Raw genomic sequence first — 18,577 nt, 5'->3', positions numbered from 1 at the left:
TGTTAGTTAGTTGGGAGAAGAGAGCGCTTGTTAATTGGGAGAAGAGACCAACCTCCACCTCACTACAACCCTCCTTTCAGGTAGTTGTAGAGAGAGATGAACTCCCCCATGAGCCTTCTTTTCTCCAGACTAAACAACCCCAGTTTCCTCCGCTGTTCCTCATAAGACTTGTGCTCCATACTAGCTTCGTTGACCTTCTCTGGACCTGCGCCAGCATTTCAATGTCTTTCTTGTAGTGAGGGGCCCAGAACTGAACAAAGTATTCAAGGTGTGGCCTCAGATGCTATTTTGATTAAGTATACCCTTATCTTAACCCTGAGGAAAAGCAATCCCTCCTGCAACGCTGCATCCTTTTTGACATGCCTCTACTCATCTGTCACAGCTACAGGTATGATGACAATGGTAAGACCCAAATATTCCCTACCTTTGCAGAGGGATGACGATTGCGTTAGTATTCTTTCATAATAAACTCTAATCATCGGCAGACAAGTTACAATCAAAATTTTTTTCCGTACTCAGCCCCACTGCTGGTTCAAGTAGTGTATCATTAGAATGATTGGATAACAAATTCATGTACAATGCTGAAATTAAACTTGACCTGTCTAATCATACCATAAATAGCTATTGGAGGGTGTGGGGGGGTTTGTCTTAAGCTGTCATCCACACATCCAATCTGAAATGTGTTGGCATTGTAGTTGTAGTTGCTGAGAGGAGGAAATATTAGCAGAAAAGGTGCATGGAATATCAAGATAGACAAGTGAGTTATCTTGTACCTGAATAATGCGCTTGTTTAGGAATATCCCTGTGGAAAAAAAATCCAGTGTATTTGGCATCTGGGAGGCTGAAGATGAATGCTTCATGCAGAACTTCTGTGATTGTTTTGGCATAACTTTGCAAAAAGCTAGCTGGTTAGGCCTGCCCTTGTCAGTGTTTGTCAGCAGTTACAACAGTCACCAAGAGACAATTCACCCCTCTGTATGTAGAATAAGATACAGCTGTCCCCTCTCACACACCACTCTTGGGTGGTGAGCATTGTACAAGGTCAAACAGCTCTCTACAGAGCTATAGGAAAGACATGGGAAAGCACAATAATACTCTGTCAGAACAATTAACATAAATAACCTATACACCACATGAAAGTGTAATAAAAAACAAAACAAGAAACTTCTTTTCAGCTTCTTCTAAAGCTGTTATCCAAATTCTGTAGCACAGAGTGTGGTGGAACTGATTAATCTTAGTGCTTTGTGAGGGAGTTCACTGGAGGTTTGCAACAACACATTTTATTGATGAAGTCTTTGCCCAGTAGGTTAAGTGTGAGAGAAGTGAAAAAACAAGTGAGAATTCACCATGTTGTGGTGGTTTTCGGTGATTCTTTTAATGTACCTCATTAAAAAAAGGGAAGGTAGGATGAAACAGAGATAGGAGACTGCAAAATCTGTCCCAATGTTATGATATATAATATCTTAAAAATACCTGTGAATTAGCGTAAGTGCATAGTAAATGCACAATTTGGCCTGGTATGTTACTCCAAAAGAAAGTGTTAAGACTATAAGCTAATATTCCATGTAGTACACAAAAAAAAAAAAAAAACAAACAGAAAATATGGTTGGTAGCAAGATCAGCAATCTACTACTGAAAGTCTTTGTTATCTTTGTAGCTGGGGAAAGTTTAAGGTTTATATTTTACTGGCAATAGTTAAGGAAAAAATATATGTATTTAATTTAGGCAAAATAAAAAAATAAGAATTTTGAAAGTATAATTCAGAGATGAGAAGGATTCCTTTTATTTTTTTGATTTCAGTGTTCTTTTAAAAATATTAAGGGTAATTTCTATTTAAGAATTACTAGTAGTGACAGATAAGGATAATGATATCCATTTAGGATAACTGTCTTTTTTCCTAGTACAGAGTATCTCCCATTTATGTTGTAATGCTCAGACTGTCAATGTTACTTCACTACAACTCAAATAGAAGATATATGAGAATTACAGCTGTTTTGGTACTACATAGCAGGAGCCCTTATTGATGTGACAGTAAAATGAAACCATTTTTCAACTGTTCTATTATCACATAGGTAAAATAATAGCACAAATGCCATGAGCTATATATGAACATGTGAAGACATTGTGGACGGGTCTGTATAAAACTTAGACATTACAATAAAGTTTTAAATTAGCCTTTAAAATAGCAATCAGATTTTACAAATATGTGTAAGAGCACTATCACCAGAGCACTATCACCAGGAATCTTTGACAATAAGAGATCCCACTAGTTCTTGCTATACATGGGTTTTGAAAGGAATGGGTGATCTGCCTAAATTTGCAGACTCCCTCCCCAAGCAGCCTCCAGATGAACTGTGGCTGAAAGGTTGCTGTGTCTGGTTACTGGTTTGCAGACTATGTGTGATGGTCTGGATGTCCCGGTAGACAGGCTTCCATATCCATACTTGAAAATGTACTTAGGGAAGAAGGCTGAGGAGAAGACACATGCCTAGCACAGATTTTAGGCTTCTCCTGGGTATCAGGTAAGCGCTAGGGTTACCATTCCTCTGTTCCAGGTTCAAGCACTGTTACGCAGAACCAAAACTCAGCCCATGATTTCTGCTTGACTTCAAAGACCAGCGAACCATGGAATCTGCTTTCAAACCTCTCTGTGCTCTGGACTATTGCTGTTGTGTGCTCTCAGTCACTTCCTGTCTTTGGTTATTTCACCAATGGAACATAAAAAATAAAGTTTAAAATGATTTCCATAAAAACAGTGTGTCCAGTCTTTAAAACAGTGTTTTTTCACCTTCTTAAAACAAATAAATAAATAAATTGTGGGTGAAGTAAGTATAAATCTTTGCGTGGTCAGTTTACACCCACAGGCTGACAGTAGGCTTGCTTCTTGTGGTTGCCTTTCACAGACCTCCCTTAGAAGTAAGCTGTAGAGCAGGAATCTGCAATGTGAAGGTAGAAAAAAAATGCTTCAGTGTAATGAGACATTACTGGAGACTGAAGATATGCAGGGGTTCCCATCTTAGACCAAGCAAAACTACATTGCTGGCAGGCTACATCCAGCAAAGAATTTTTTCTTCCATTAATTATTTAGAGTACACACTGCCTTTTCAGTATAAGATATGCACAGGTCCAAGCTAAATAGTTTCAGTCACTAGGGCCTCCAAGTAATACCTTGATGCAAATGTTAAGCACTCATAATAAGGCTGTAACTACAACTGGTTTCCCATTTGCTAGATGCAGATACTCAGACCTTATGTTCCTAGAGGACACATTGGACATAATACAGAGCAGATGATGAGCCTGGATTTGTTAGGTGTGGAATGAAACAGAGTAACGCACTTAAGTGAATGAATTTCAAGTGTGACCAATAAAAATAAGCTTCTTATGTAAGTATTTTGAATATATTTGATGCTAGCAAGATGAGAAATCATCTGCCTTAGAAGTTAGCCATTGCAGAATGAAACCTGCTGTGGACAGAAGACTTGTAATTTTCTAGGTAAAACTGAATTCAGTTCCAGGAAGAATGTACACGAAACATAGCTATCTTGACAACTGCATTCAAAGAGCTACTGAAGGTGGGAGCTGTGTGAATAAAAAGCCTGAAACCATAAAAGCAGCACTCTGAATCTAAGGTAAAAAAGCTCTAAATTACTGGGATGTGTCACAACCTGTCAGTTTATTAGCAAATGCTTCTAAATGAGGATTAGGAACAAAATATCAAAACTTTCAAGAGTGCCATGATGGGACTATTCTGAAAAAGGAGAGAAAACATGCACCACGGGACTGGAGTTTCTAGGACTTTTGTTAACGATCTTCAGAAGGATGTAGACAGCAAAGCAGATAGCAAGCAGTCAACGTCAGCTTTTCAAAACAGTAATTGATTTTATGATATGGAACCAGAAAAACCTTTGCAGTGACTTTCTGAGGAAACTTTTTAGTCAGGAATAATAGCTAAGCAAAAGAACAAGGAGCTGATTCTGGTCTACACCTTGCCTTTTGTTTAGAAAGTTTAAAATGCTACAGTCAAATTGGAATTTTCCTTTCCCAAAGGGATGTGTTAATATTTTACTTCCAAGGATAGGCATGACTACATGTGGTGGCGACAGACTATGCAGCCAAACCTAATGTTAAGGGGTCACAGCCATTGATTCAGAAGGCTTTTGGCCTGTGGGTTAAACAAGATGTAGCTTTAACTGAGTGTCAAGAATACTGATTAACAGCAGAAAGTTGCTTATGATGTCTGAATTACCCAATTAGCAAAAGCAAAACAGAGGATAGACCACTGAATAAAAACCTGGGACTAGATCACTCCTAACAATGCTGAGGATAGGATTTCTTGCATTGGATGAAGTCCTGAGGCAAGTCCCAGGACAGTTTGTTGAGAAAAACAATGTTTAACCACTGCAAACATTAGTTCAGCAGCAAGTAGTGTACCTGACAGGGAGAAGGGTGTAGAGGTGAAGGAAGGAAGGAAGGAAAGAAGGAAGGAAGAAGGTACCTATCTGGCCTTTTTAAACATGGTGGAGCTTTAAACTAATCCTGACAGCTTGTTTGCTTTTGGCACAAAGGACATCCTGACCTGATGCATTAATTTTGTCAATCAAATGCTACCAGTTAGGTTAGGACTGGGGGAAACTACCTGCCAGGGTACATGGCAGGCTTAACCCAAATGCCATAAACAGAGGAAGAACACAGGCAGGAGGCAGCCAGCAGGCAGGAGGGTGAGGATGCAGTGAGCTGTGCAGCAGCTCACCACAGGGTTTCTGCACAAGCCTGAGGTCACAGGGCTCTTACCGCTTGCACTGGGAAAGAGCTGAATGCATGCACAATGGCTGGGTAGGAAAGCAGTGGATGAGACAGTACCTGTCTCCCATGTGGGTAGTGGTCACAGATGAGGGGGATGGGGATATTGATTACCCTAAATGCCATGTCTGTCCTCCTCAGATGATGTGTGGCTAAGCAGGCCAGTTAGTACGATGGGGCCAGAGGCAGCTTGTCACTCCTGCGGACACTATTCCACTTCGCTAAAGTGCTTCAGGCCATGCTACAACCTGTGTTTTTCCCCTCTCCAGCAAGTGCCCTAAGCCCTTCACTAAAGTTGTTCTCATGCTTTCTGAGTCAGTGAATATGCAAGCATTGCAAGCAAAGTGGAACAGATCCAAAAGGAGAGATTGAGTCAAAATGGCCTCATAGGGCAATCTCCTTGCATTTAGGGCACGCTTCTGAGGCTGCGGTTCAATGATGCAGTAAGTCCAGTTCCAGTGCTTCTCTTATGTGGCTAAATACATCTCAGCTAGATTTGTATTGCAGGTGCTGACACTGGGTTCATACTGGTTCCAAAAATGTTTTTGGGTTATCTTCAACACCCAGTTTTATACTGACTGAGACTGGCTGTTGTCTTGCAGCTAGCAAAAGGTCAGTGCAAGGATAAAGACAGCATAACGATCAGTCATATGGCATGTTCAAGAGAAATAAAATGGAGTGCTCCCTCCGGCCTGGATCAGATCGGTACTGCTGGTAGATATACCAACTTGTACATTGATCCATAGATTCAGAGGCGAGAGATGTGCTCTCAAATCCTTGCTCTGAGAGTGATTGGGACAGAGAGCAATTATTGTGGAGCAGACCATTGAAGATACTTTCTTGAGAGGGAAGATCTTTTGTTGAGACTCTGATCAAGTGACTGTCAGTTTATTGAAAATGGAAGGAATACCTGTTGTCTCTTAAGTGGCAGTCTTACTAGAGTTTTTTGAACTATTGCATTCAAAGTTTTAAAAGGAAAATGGACACCCATCCCAATCCATTTTCCTCTTGTTCAGAACGGTTGTGGTTTTCAGCAGAAATAGAAGAAAATTTTCAATCCCAGATTCCATCATCTGCTGAGTACTCAGCGGAATCAAGCACTTTAGTTTACATACCATGTGTCTGTAACTGGATGCTGGATGCAGTACACTCTCCAGTGCTTGGAGGAAACTTGCCCTCTTTCTCAAAGGCTAAACCAAATGTATACTGCTCCCTGTATATCAGTTAAGAAATAATGGTCTCAGCAAAGGGCATTTCCTGGCGATTAATGACTGGCTGGGTGAGCGGATGGCTTGAGATTTTTAATTAAATGTGCAAGCTTCATCTGTTCCGGGATGTGAAATTCCATTTAAATTAGATTCTATTGAATTCAGAGGTTTTTCATGGTGTGAAGTTCACTGGTGCTGACAGATCCATGCCTCCCAGTTTAATGGGTGGCAGTGTCTCATCAGTGCCTAAGTATTACTGCTATGATGTGGCCAAAGAAACCCATTTGCTCTGCTGGGGCCTTCAGAAAATTTTGACTGGTGCGTCTGCGGTAGTGAAGGAATTGGTTTCAAAGTTGTAGGTCTGTGAAGTCATACCAGAGGATCTTTTCCATTCAGAATGTACACTGAAAACCATGATGGCCCATCACCTATGTAAAGATTGACGACAGAGGTAGAGGGTGGTAGGAGATGGGATTATGGAAGGAATGATAAAAAGAAAGTATAGGAAAACCAGAGGTGGATCTTGCCTGAGAACAACTAGAAGAAGCTTTGTTATGTGTCAAGTGGGCCCTGTTAGTAGCTGTGGCGCATAAACCCAAGATAAATTAAAGCTCCTTGAGTTTGTTTCCTTGAAAGCAAAAGAAGATGCAAGTGTTACAAGTTTTTGCTGTTGAAAATCAAAGATCTTTGCCCTTCCTGAGCAGAAGTTATGCTATATGCAACCTTTGTTCCAATCAAGGATAAAGCTCCAAGGGCCAGCAGCAGAACTGCTGCCAAAAGTGGTATCTAGCTCAGTCAGGCCTGGACAGGAGACCTGTTGGTCACAGCAGAGATGGACTGAACCGAGAGCAGGAACACTAGTTACCTCTCTTTGGCATGAAAATGTCGCAACAGCTCCATCACATGCCTGCCTTTTTCTGCTGGGCTGGGCCATTACTTCTGTCTTTAGTTTGTCTGAAGCTCATGCATTATCTCCCTTTAGTAGTCATTAGCAAAACAAAAGCAGGATCAGGCCCTAAATTTATGGAAATTATATGCTGTCAAATCTGTTTAACTCCTCTAGGACTTTTTCACAACTTTATTATAGTTGCATCAGAGGCTGCTTTGTTAGGAAATAGTAACATATTTTCTGCTCCCCCACTTCATAGCACTACTGTACAGAAACTGATCTGACAGGGAGCAAAAATATGGTATTGGAAATAAATTTTGTGTTATGCTGAAAATCAGCCATGAAACCTCACTGAAGATGGTGGGTGAGAAAGCTTCCCTCCCCTAAGGAAAAGCCTAAGAACTACTTTCTTCGTGGCATACGCTCACTGGGAGCCTGGGAGCCACACTATACATGCTGCACCATACATGCCTGGCAGTGCTGAACTGTGGGGGCTGAGGCATTTCTCCAGGATCTAACTGCAGTGCTGGGGACAAGGTGCCATATGATGAAATGGAGCAGTTCAGAAAGTGACAGCAGAAACATCAAGGAAACAGACAGAGGAAGTAGAAAGGATACACCAGAGCCAGCAAGAAAAACCCTTGTAGCCTGACCCTGAGAGAAAGTTAAGAGAGAGAGAGCTTGTGTTGTGGCTCGTGTTGTGGCTCAAAAGAAGCTTGAAAGTGTGAAGAGAGAAAACACTGCTTATTGTTTTGACTCCCGCTGTGCCCAGAGTAACAGGACGTTGGGTACAGTCTTTCTAAACAAACAGAAGCACATTAAAAAGCCCAGTTCACTCCCTCATCCATTTGTTCTCCAAACAGAAACAACCTGTAGGGACCCTAAATATTGGCTAACCACCCAGGTCAAAGAAGTACATAAATAGAGGGAACTTTCTCCTCAGAATGAGTTTTGTCTTTTCTTGCCTCTAGTAAAAGATTTTATTCCTCTGTAGTGATAGTGTCATTAGCATTGTCATAGCAACTAATAAACAAGGAGAAAGAGATGTGCAACAACTTTCTTTTTTTTTTTTTTTTTCTCCAAACAGGCAGGCCAAATGTCTTATTAACAAGTAATTTGGTGACAGAATTTAGCAAAGCAGTTGCACAGTAAGAGAGTTTATCTTTAAACATAATGCTCTTTTCCATTTTAACTGTGCATAGAATTGTATCTTTAAAGGATCGGAAAAAAGCGGGGCTTCATGCCTCTTGAGCAGTTCATGTGACATATGGTCTTTCCAAGCAGTAGTTTTATCGGCTGCGCACAGTAGCAGCAGATTTGAGCTAATGTTCCTGTGAAAACAAGTAAAGGTTTGTCCAAAAACTGAAGAAGGGGAGGAGAAAGGCACCTTTGCCCTGCTGCACAAGAAAAACAAATTTTGTCTTACGTCAAACTTACGACATATCTCTATAAATATAGCAGCTGCTGGTAGTGACCTAACTTCAGCACATGCACCGAGTGGGTTGAGGAAGACTTGGTGACCTGGTTGATTCCCTGCCCACTGGTGATGCTCCCAGACGTGTTTCAGCCATATGCCACCATGAAGCTTTGGATGGAGATGGATTTGGGGCCAGGTGGAGCATCACCTGTGTTGGGAACCCAGCACTGGCAGAGATCACGTGTTGCTTGTTGCTAGATGAATCACAGGAGGTGCTGAAGAGCTCCCCACCTCCCTGCTCCCAAACATCCTGCTTCATGCTGGGAAAAGGGTTGGAGACTGTTTACTTAGCAGCTGGGCAGCAGTGAAGAGCAGGATGAACCTTGTACACAAATTACACATGCCTTGTGTTTATTTTAGCACACAGGTCTGGCCAAATACTGGCCTAAAATTGTTTTTGAGCTCGCTGCTACTTCAGCTGGGGACTGCTGCCACTGACAAGCACTAGAAATAATCCCTGTAAATTAATTGGTGCTGGCATTACAAATGCAGGAAGAAAGCATAAATTAATGGATTGCAAAACGCTTCTGCATCTAAAGGATTTTGCTATAGTAGTTGTACACACACAGAACAGAAATAAACAAACATATGCTCATATGGTTATATTCCTGCATACATATATATATGTGCATTTATTTGCATTTACATTTATATATGTATAGTGACATTAAATAAATAACAGGTAACATAGCAGGGAAAACTGATCTGTAAAGGCACAAAGTTAGAAAACAATTCCTATGTCTTGATAGCTCCAGAGAAGTCATGTTTTCAGAAAAGCTTTCAATGTGCTTGAATGTCTCTATGATTCTTCTGTAATAACGAGTGATTTTTTTTCTCTCATTCTTGCAACAATGCAATAATTTGTAGGTTGAGTTGCTCGAGTGGCTGGCATCTCCGTGTAGCAGTCATGAACTTTTTCAGAATTGTCATGAGGTTTCACAGTTGCAGCAGTGGTGCACTTTTACACAGCTGTGATCCCTCCTGGAGGACACGCATTGATTCAGGGAGACATCTGAATCAGAGTGCAGCCTGTGGATTGTCCCAAATCCTAAAACTGCATGGGAAAGCAGTAAAATTTTATTTGAGGCCTGCTACTACACTTAGGAATAACATCTGCCTGTAGTAAAAAACAACACAGTAGAGAGGAAGAAATTACTCTTTTGCATTCTATTCAGGGTGGCTGAGGTGGGAAGGAACCTCTGCAGATTATCTGCTCCAACCTGCCTCGTCAAAGCAGGGGAAACTCAAGCTCAGTCCTCAGGGCTGTGTCATTCAGGTTTTGAACATCTCCAAGGAGGAAAACTCCACATCCTCCCTGGGCAGCTTATTCCGGTGTTCAGTCACAGTAAAAATGGGGTTCCTTATGTTTAGAAGAATTATTTTCTGTATTTCAATTTGTGCAATTTTCAAATTGTGACAACTGATGAACCCCAGTCTTGTGAGCTGCCCTGCCTCATGCCCCTCTAGTGGCCTTGCTTGGAGTGGGCAGAACAGCCAGACTTAAAACCAGGCTCTAGGCTACTGCTGTTCTTGCTTTTCCAACTTTTTCTTGAACGGAGTTTCAATTTCTTTAGGCTGAATTACACAGGGCAGAGTAAAAACATCTTCTGTATCTCCTTTAATTCTTGATTTCTTTGCAACAGCTGTCAGTTTTAGTTTGTTCATCGATCATTCAGTTGAGCAAGAGCAATAAGATGAAGGACCATTTACCCCTTGATGTTTTTAACAATCCTGTCAGGCTTTGACAACTTGAATGAGAGACATTTCATAAAATTATGAGTGAACTTTCAGATGTCTTTTTGAGGTAAACCACAAAATCCTTTGCTGTCAAATGAGCCCTAGCAGTAACTTTGGGGTTTTTTTTTGCCTGACTCAGCAGTCTGCTCACATCAGACCCAGCAGTTTTTTTGAAACTTCTCTTTTGTAGTGGGCATTTGCAGCAGCATTAACACAAGTATTAACACGCAGTTTACCTGTGGACATTACTGTTGCACATCAGCACTCTTTAAAATGGACTAAGGTTCTCTGTTTCCCTGTGAGTTTCACCACCTGATTCAAACTTACAGTATTTCACGACCAATTCAATGTACTTTTTCTCCCCTGCCACTGATTGAGTGGTCCACAGGGACTTCAGGTGATGCTTAGTCCAACGACAAATACCCTGTCTGTGTTTTTTGATTACTTTTTCCTATAGCCATATCCTGACCCCACACGTTTTGTGAAGGGGATCCATTTGGCTCTTGGCCCAAACAGGAGGCCTGTGCAGCAGGCAGTGCCACCAGGGCTCTTAGAAACAGCTGTGCCCGAGCTCTGCTGCTGTCTTTCAGTAGCTGCAGAAGCCCTTATGTCTGCCATGCTTGACAAAGTCCATCACCCAAAGCACAGGACCAGAGGCTTGTCTGCCTTTCACTGGTACAGACATGTCAGAGCAGCCTCTGTGAGGGCTTCCCAAAGTTTGCTCTTCAAGGTACATCCAAGCATAGTAGTTTATTTCCATAGAGGCTTCTGCTGAGACGAGCACATGCAGCCTTTGCTTAGTTGACTCCAAAGCCCATTTGAAGAGAAAATTTTGTTTACACAATGTACGCACATGTGGTGCCAGAAGGATCTATTGTCTTACATGAATAACAGCTTGCTTCAAACAGAATAGGTATCTGTTTCTGAACCAGTAGCCAAAACCAGATGTAACCATGCAATTTATAGCTAACTAGGTAATCCATCAGCACATAGGATTCAGCTTGGAAAAACATTTTGAGTACCAGCTTAACTTTAAGTGTATGTTTATATACATAGATTTCAGTGGGGCAGACACATGTTCCTAGAGCTAAGTGTGACTAGAGCTATGTGTGATTAAGTGCATTGCTGAAAGAGTATCACTAGAAAACCGCCTAAATTTTAGCTGTATGAATTTGTCTAGGGATAAATATAACAACAGCTTTGCCTTTGCTAGCTCTGTTTCTTTTTAGTGTAGTGCAATGTAAGCAAGATCCTATTACTCTGCAATATTGATGGCATACCTTCATGCATACGTGATAGCAGATTCCCAGCATATTATATAGTTTAAAACTAATCTTTTCCACTACTGTGATGATGTTTTTTCCCCAGTTTTAATCCTCAGAATCTTCTAAAAACAATAATACCAATCTTGTGTGTTAAAACCATGTGAGGAAGAGGAACCTACGCAGTTTCCTACTTTCTTGTTCTGTTGTCCTCTGCTGCCCTTGGTTGTCTGTACTTTTTTCCACACTCAGGAGAGAGCATGCTTTCTGCCAGAGTTTCAGCATAGTCTGTCACACGTCCTCCTGCTTGGAGCTCTTTTGTTCTAATACTCTTGACATTTAAGCTCGGGCACTTTAAAGGTTCTTTCTCTTTACTTTATTCTATGATTTATTGATTACTTCCAGCTTCTGTTTCCCTAAGCGTATTTCCTTTCATGTTTCTCACCCTTCCCACTTCTTGTTATTTCATTTCTCCATACAAATAGTGCTTCACAATTTCAGTTTTAAAGCCACTACCACCATACAAGTTTTTCTCCCATTGGCTTGGCATAATGGTACTTTTTTACACACAGAGGGATAAAGGCATTGTAAATGATTACAGGGGTCATTGTTAATGATGAATGTGTCACAGCCACACATTTACAAAGAGCTTGCTGAGCTGCACTGTCCTTTGCAAGCAGTCCCTGTAGAAGTCATAGGCACTACTCACAGATCAAGGGACTACTCAGTGTGGGAAAGTGACACTGTGCACTGGGACTCAAGTCAGCACTGTAAGGGCAGAAGTCTCCTTCCCAAAGGCTGAGCTATGCTGGCTGTGCAAGCCTGAGTTAATACCAGAATAACTATAATGCCAAATGAGGGGCATGCCAGCAGTTTAGGATTTTTTGTGTCTACGTATTGGCACAAATTCTGTGCTATTTGCTACCTGGTGGGAGCCACACAGACATAACAGAGCATGGCTGTGTGTGCTCTCAACCACACTTCTGTGAGGTACTATTTTGTGCTCACCACAGCAGCCAGCTGTAAAAGGAGGCTTCCACTCACCAGAAAGATCAGTTCTACCGTAAGAAACAAGCATGTAGCAGGAGCTGTACTAGGTGTGGGTCTCTGAGTGAGTCTTGGACTGTAGCTACCTAAATTGTCCACGTCCCACTTCCCTGCCATAGCATGGGCGTAGTATCTGTGTCAGCAGTGGCATCTTCTGATGACTTAAACTATACAAATGGTTTTTAAATCATCAGATGGGAGGGCGTAGAATGGAGTGAAACATTACTACTGTGTGGCCAAACCCTATGTAAGACTTTGATTAGCCTTCTTTCTCTGTCTCCTTCTTTGTTATGTGACAGGACCCTTGTCTTTCTCATAAAAGTGTCTGTGTTCCCATCCTGGACTGAGCAACACATTGGGCCCTTTTACTTCCCCTGCTGCCCAAAGTAGTGCAACGTTTTGCTGCTGTACATATGCTACAGCAAAACACAGTAATTCAGCTAGATTCAACTAGAAGTTTGAATAGTAGGCATTAAGGAGTACATTGCCCCAAGGTAATAGCTTGATCTACAGTACAGTGCTGTGTTTGGACGGGCACTTTTGCTCACTTTCAACTCAGACATAAGGGGGTTGAGAAGCAGAGTGTAACCAATACATGAATATAAAGCATGCTCCAGTCAATTAGGTAGTGATTTTTCTGTCAGCCAGCTTTCTGTGCAAATGAAGAGTTATCAAGGATGCAGAAAATGATTGAACTCAGCTGAAAATGTACCTCCTGCTTGTGTTCCAAAGTAAATAAAGACCTTTTTACTAGCAAAAAAAAGAGCATTGTTATTTATATTTTACCTTTTCAGTACAGATTAAAAATTAAATTGCCAATAAAATTTTATGAGAAAGGAAATTCTTCTTAGAAACTTTATCTCAGGGTATTGATTTTGCTACTGTGAAGAAAACTGTTCTCTAAAAGTTAATAAATAACAGTGAGCAAGGATAGACTTTTAATTGTCTAATTTAATTTAAAATCATCCAACATGTAAAATATTGGTAAGATTATGATTTAAAAGGAAGAGGTAACTTGTTGGTTTTCCTACATTTATAAGTCAGATAGAGGATTTTAAATAGTGAAAAGTTGGTCTTAGGTATATGTTAGTCTGTGAACAGAGGTGCTTATTAAACTGTGAATACAGCTGACTAAATCATTGGTCTCTAGTTTGTCTATCAGGATATCTGATGCACACATTGAAGGATGTTGCTCTGGTTCATTTTACATGCAGCACACCGAAAGGGGCTGTAGTCCTAGAGGCTTGTACTAAGTTTTACTTTGCATTAAAAACTCAGCCAAAAATTATACAGCCTGACTGAGAGATTTCTAAATAGTAGTAACTGTGCTTTCACTAACACCAGAAATTTGGCAGTTATGCTCCTGGCAAGAAAATTCATTTTACCAATAGCAAATATTAGTGAGAAATGTTTTCACTGTGCTTTTATATATATGTATGTATGTATACATATTTGCACGTGTATATTATATGCACCTGTACTTGTCTTTCTTTTAGGCAACCACGCAGTGATGTCTTCTGATGAATGAGAAACTGAATGAGCAAATAAGAGAATGCTATGAGTTTTATTCTTTTTCAGCAGTGGAAACAGTATTAGCCAATTCTGTGGCTAGAAATATTTTAGAGAGAGCCTTCAGCAAGTTCCCACTTATTTTCTCCTTCGAGAAGCTGCACAAAACACATACATAACAAAAAAATATTCAAGGTATTTCAAGATTACCTGTTCTCTTTTGTGTAAGAGGAATTTTAGTTGCTTATAGGGACTGCTGGTTTGTTTCTTCCAGGTTGCCTAGAGAATTACCTCAAAGCAACCAAAGGCATGTTACCCTTCCCTAGGACTCTAATATGATCCGTGGGACCTCACGGCTCTGCCAACTCCCGGGTTGCAATACAAATGAGGGATTCTGCCTCAGACCCCTACGTGGTGGAGTGATGCTCTTACATGGGTTTTAGCAGTGTTATCCTGAGATGAATTCAAGGGAGGCAAGCTCGGGAGCTGACAAGCACAAATAAATCTCTAAGTGAATGACCTGGTAGTCTGTGTGTGTATATGTGTGTGTCCTTCTTCCCTACTTAATTTTATTCCAGGAGTGGCTACCATCTTGTACTGTTGTGGCTTTCCTTTTTAATCTCATGGGTGCCTGCCAGCTGCTACATACTCAGAAGAAGATGGCCACTTGGGCTTTTTCCCATAAGCCATGTCCCGAAGTAAGTTCTCACACACAGAAAAGAAATTCAGGACAACAGAAAGATATCAGTGAAAAGGTTCTTTTAGAGTAAAAATTTGGTGGAGATTAAAATAGGGCAAAAGTTCAAATGAGAACAAACCACTGCCAAGCAAGCAAGAAACTTGGCAAAAAGGAAGGAAAAGGAACACTGGTTTAAAAGGCAAGTAACCATGGCAAGGCAACAGCTCAATGCTAGAATCTGGTTAAGAGCTAATATCACACAGAGCTGGGATTGTTTATTCAAGGCTAGCCCATGAGAGAACAGTTGTCTCCAATGAGTGTTCTCACAGCTTGGATCCAAAATTATAACTGCATTTTTTTAAAACATCCAGCACTTCTTCACAACCCATTTGCTGTTAGACAAAAGGAAAAGAAAGTACAAAGTTTATTCTTAGTGTCCCTTGTGTGTTTAAGGCGCAGCTTTACATATGGAAAGGCATTTCATGTCAGCTGTTGAACCAGTATCATGCTATTCTGCAGCAGTTGCCAATGGAAACTGTTGATACGTTCTCACTACCTTTCCCAAGTTTCAGAAGTAGAAGAGAGTATGGTTTAAGGATGTTTTGTTTGTGGGGGTTTTTCAGGGTGAGAGAGGAGGTCTTGTACCTATGAGTTGCATTACCACAGTTGCCATACAAAGCAGATAATGGACTGTGGGAGCTAACAGCTGTGGAATTAAGTTCAGGCATGAAATAAAAATAATGGCAGCTTTGATACAAGTAATAATTTACTAAAGATGTTTTGTGGCTATCAGCAAACTCATCACATATCCATACACCTGCTTAAGTTGTGCACCTGTTGTCCTACAAATAAAAGGGAAAAATGGAAGCTCTTAATGTTCCGCTATAAATAAAAGATGATTAATACCATTATAGTGACAAACAGGTATTGGCAGCACACAGAAAGAATGGAAGATTGTCATCTAATTTGTGCTTTTGTTTCGAGATCTAGATGAGCTTGGAATACATATACAGTGCTAGAGAGCACAGCTGCAGCCCAGCAGATGAGAAAAAGAGAGCAGGTCAAATCCATCTTTCACTGTATGTCAAAAGTAGCTCAACCAAAGCAGGGATTTTCATGGAAATGAGCACAACCCGATTTTTCTACAAACTGGGTGATTTTATCGCTTACGCTGCTTTATTGCTCAGAATATCTTGGGCTAAACTAATACACAGTGGTCTGTACCAGGTCTGCAAGTCTCAGCACTTTTGGGGACCTGGCTTTACAGCTATTCTTTGGAGATCCTCAGGTCTGCATGGAAAGCCTTTTTTTTTGGAATTAACATGTATGTCCTTAAAAAGATCTTTTCAAGCTAAGACCTAAATCACCACATTTGCAGTTTGTGGAATCATTTACACATGTGCAGAGGGCAGCTTTGAGAGTTGCTGGAGTCTTTGGTCAAGAGGGCACATGAAAATTGCTGTGTAGACAACTTCAAAGTTCCCCATTTACCCACAGACTAATTAAAATTTAGGCAATAGAAGTACAATATCTTTGAACTTCCCTACTTCAGAGCTGGCTACACTGGCTGTCAAGGTGATTTTGCAAAAGAAATGTTCTTAAAGGAGAGGATTGGGTTTTAGAGGGTGAAGCTGAAGTACTTCATTTGCTTCTGTCCTGTCCTTCCCCACAACCCCTTCTCACCCAAACGCATGCCATTCCCCTCCAACAAAGCAGCTGCCTCACCTGTGGAATCAGGCTTTATGGTAGTCTAAGAAAGGCAGTCAGGCAAATCAGCTTTGTAACAGTGCCATTCCTTCTTTTACGGGGCAAGGTATGGGCCACTTTTCCAAGGTGCAATTTATTTTACTACATTTATGGAATCTGAAGTGTGTTTTGCCCACTCTTGAGTAAATGTAGCTTATATTAGGGGCAAATAGCTCCAGTGCTGGGAGATGGAGGGCTTCGTGTGTGATATGACTGCATTTTCCCTATGCCTTTACATATCACAGAATCAAAGAATCACAGAATGGTTTGAGTTGGAAGGGACCTTAAAGACCATCTAGTTCCAGCCCCCCTGCCCTGGGCAGGAACACTGTCCACTAGACCAGGTTGCTCAAAGCCCCATCCAACTTGGCCTTGAACACTGCCCAAGGAGTATCTCCCCAAACTCCCACCTGCCATTATATCCAAGCCAAACCGCTACAGCACGTTAGAGAGATACGCAGTCTTCTATTCCATTTGTTTCTTTGCCTGTCTTTCTAGGTTGAAAAATCATAACCTCGTATTTTTGTGATGCTCTGGATCCCACCTGCACTAATCTCCTAATGTTAGATTCTGTATCCCTGGCACATCAATGGAGCTGCACAGTGGTCTTAAGGAGCACAGAGGCTTTACATTGATTTTTATCAGTATATGTACTTTATATAATAATAAATATATATTTATATATATACTTTGTGGGGTCAGAGTAGGGATGACTACATTTGATCCCAGGCCCCTGTGCAGGACAAAATCTGCTCTCAGATTCTGTCTGATCAGTCATGAAGACTTTCGTACTCACAGCCTGATGCAAAGGGCACCGAGTCCCTCTCTGCACAGATATATCGCTGCTATGAACAGGTGCTTGTGCAGAAATCAAGAGGCAATTCAAAGCATATGTGAAATCAGAACTCATCCTACTGTTAGTGCATATCTTAAGTTTGCTAAAGAGTAATATGCATTCCACTTTTGTGTTATTGTCTTTTCCTTGGTTGTCAGTGAGCACCTTTGGATTCTGTAGTATGAAGTGGGGACACGTTGTCACTCTTCCTTGACAACTCTCTCCTTCTTCACTGTTGTCAGGAATTCACAATTGAAATGACTCATGTTATGTGAGCAAATATTGCCTTAGTTTGAATGATTTTATTTTCCTTGCATCCACCTTTGAATGTTACTATAGTAATATCTCTGTTTTTCCTTGTCAGGAAACTGTCACGGACAATTTCATAAACCTTTTATGCAGCTACAGTGCAAAGAAAATGATGCATTTATTTTATGCTTGCCTGTAAATAAAAAGGGTTTTTTAAATGTATGGCATATAATTGAATCACAAGGAAAGAATAAGGTGCCAGAACCAAACAGGTTAAAAAATGAGAACATACTGGAATTCTCTCCCTTGCTCAACCTTTTCCCAGAACAATACCTCATCCCATTCACTTCTTTTTCTGGACATGAGCAGATGGAGAATCGGGAATTGAAAGAGATAATTCCCTGGCTTTGTGCTGCAGTGACAATAACACACTATCCTTCAGCAACTGCAAGGAAGGACTAGGTCGTACTGCTGGCTGGAACATGCCAAGTCACTTGATAGGAAGAGCATAATAATTTGTTCTCTAGGCATCAGGGGATGAAGTGTCCTCACTGGGAGGGTCTGAAAATGGGACTTTTCAGATGCTTCAGTTGCTAAGATTCAAAAAGTCTTCTCCAGACATGAACATATGGTGATTTTCATTTTATATATATATATATATAATTTGCCACATTTGCGAAAAATGTCCACAAAAATGGCAAACAAGCATATGCACAGATCATCCTGAAAGTATCAGGATGTTTCCTGATCCCAAGTTTCAAGTAGCACAGTGTTAGAGTATCTTAATGAAGGCTGCATGCTTTCTTTTCTTCCTAAACAAATAATTTTCCCTGATTTCAATCACAACTTAGGAAAAAAAAAAGAAGGCCGAAGTATTTTGGTTGAATTTCTCCCACATCCTTAGCTTTGGATGGATCACAGGAAAAGAAAAATATTCAGTTTAATAATTTAGTTCAAACAATTAAGTTTGGTAAAGTTCTGAGAACATGAAAGCGGTGTGTTGCAATGGAAAGATCTTCATGGTAGAAACTGTGATCTGTGTGTCCTCTAAAGAAGAGCTATCCATCAGGTGGGCCAGTTCAGTCTAGCCTGCAGACTTGGTCTGCTGCAGGCCAGTAAGACCCCCTACACATGAATGT

Source organism: Pezoporus wallicus, unplaced genomic scaffold (genome assembly GCF_028554395.1).
Source record: "Pezoporus wallicus isolate ANWC-B61680 ecotype Strahan unplaced genomic scaffold, APGP_CSIRO_Pwel_v1 contig_5485, whole genome shotgun sequence".
NCBI lineage: Eukaryota > Metazoa > Chordata > Aves > Psittaciformes > Psittacidae > Pezoporus > Pezoporus wallicus.
This window is presented reverse-complemented; position numbering follows the sequence as displayed.